Raw genomic sequence first — 1,346 nt, 5'->3', positions numbered from 1 at the left:
CAGGCTGCGCCGTGGCCACTGCCGTTGACCGCGCGCTGCAGCGAGGCTGCGGCTCCCGGCTGCCTGGGAGGCCGGCGGCTGCTGTCGGGATATCAGCTTGGAAATGGAAATCAGAACAGTTGTTTTTGTGAGCCCTGGGGAGAGGGGTCTCCCCTGCTTCCTTCGTTCCCGGCAAGCAAGGGAAGCGTTGGGCTGCTGAACACCTGCGTGTCCCCTGAGTGTTCAGACGCTCAGATACTTGATTTCAACTGTGTGTGTGTGTAGAGGATAAAGACTGAGCAGTAATAAAGGACAAATCCCCACCATTATTTTCAAAGGAAAAAATGTTACAAAATCAGCATTAGCAATGAGAGAACAAGTAAGGCTATTTATTCCGAATCCTAGGGCTCTGTGTTTGCATGTTCTTCTTAAAGAAAGGGTTGTTTACCTCTGGGGTACAGGTGCAGCCCCAGTGTAAGGGTGAAAGTGAAATCAGAAATGAGTATTTCCTTTAGGAAGGAAGGAGACCGCTTGTAATGAATAAAACACTTGTTGGATGGCTGGGAGAGGACCCCAGAGACAGAGCGGGGAGCAGAACAGGCGGGTCCCCTGAAACCCACTGCTGAGGGGAGCAGCGGGGAGACAGGAGGGGTCGGCTGTGCCCTGGGCCCTCCCTGGCCGGGGATGGACTCCCGCTGCAGCGGCTGCCAATAGCTTGACAGTGCTGAGACTTGACCCCCTGCACAGCCAGCGAGACCCCCTTTGATGGTATGTGACTATCACAGACCTTCAGTCTGAAACTTAGGAGCTTCACCTTATTTATATTGATTGCTATAAATGTGCACCATAAATTATGATTTTGCAACCTAATCTGATTTTAATTCTTACATGGTTAATTTTCTAAATGATGCGAGATCATTTCAATACGATTCCAACAAGTGGGGCTCCTAACATGTCCTAACACTGAAAAATCAACATACTTAATTATCAGTAAAAGTGCTTTTTAGTTTTTCCTTAGATCTGTCAGAAAGTTTTCTCACAGGCGAAATTTACTTGCTATGGAAACTCATCCTCACACCAGTAAGCCATCCAACGAGTGTTTTAGTCACTAGAGCGTTTCCTTCCTTCCTGCTGGAAATCCTCATTTCTGATTTCACTTTCACCCTTACACGGGCTGCCGTCCTCACTGATTGTAGGTCAGAAGTTCCCGTCCAGTGTACTTAGTTATCTCACCGGTTTTGGGTCTTTTTGCCAAGATCATTTGGCATACCCGGGCGGTCTGAAATCTCGCTATTGCTTTCCCCAAGTTCTGCGATCGGGAGACTGAGCTTCTTGTGCCAGGTGAGCGGGTGTGACGAGCCGGGGGG

The 1,346-nt window shown here is 49.2% G+C and overlaps 1 protein-coding gene across 5 annotated transcripts in view; it reads left to right on the top strand.

Moving 5' to 3' along the window:
* MON2 (MON2 homolog (S. cerevisiae)) overlaps positions 1 to 1,346 on the top strand; it is a 58,502-nt gene that overhangs the window by 39,994 nt on the left and 17,162 nt on the right. The gene's annotated exons all lie outside the window — the stretch shown is intronic.

The sequence above is a fragment of the Condylura cristata genome, unplaced genomic scaffold (assembly GCF_000260355.1).
Source record: "Condylura cristata isolate star-nosed mole 26May11 unplaced genomic scaffold, ConCri1.0 scaffold00034, whole genome shotgun sequence".
NCBI lineage: Eukaryota > Metazoa > Chordata > Mammalia > Eulipotyphla > Talpidae > Condylura > Condylura cristata.
Note: the sequence above shows the minus strand (reverse complement) of the source record. Positions and strands in the feature narration are given on the sequence as shown.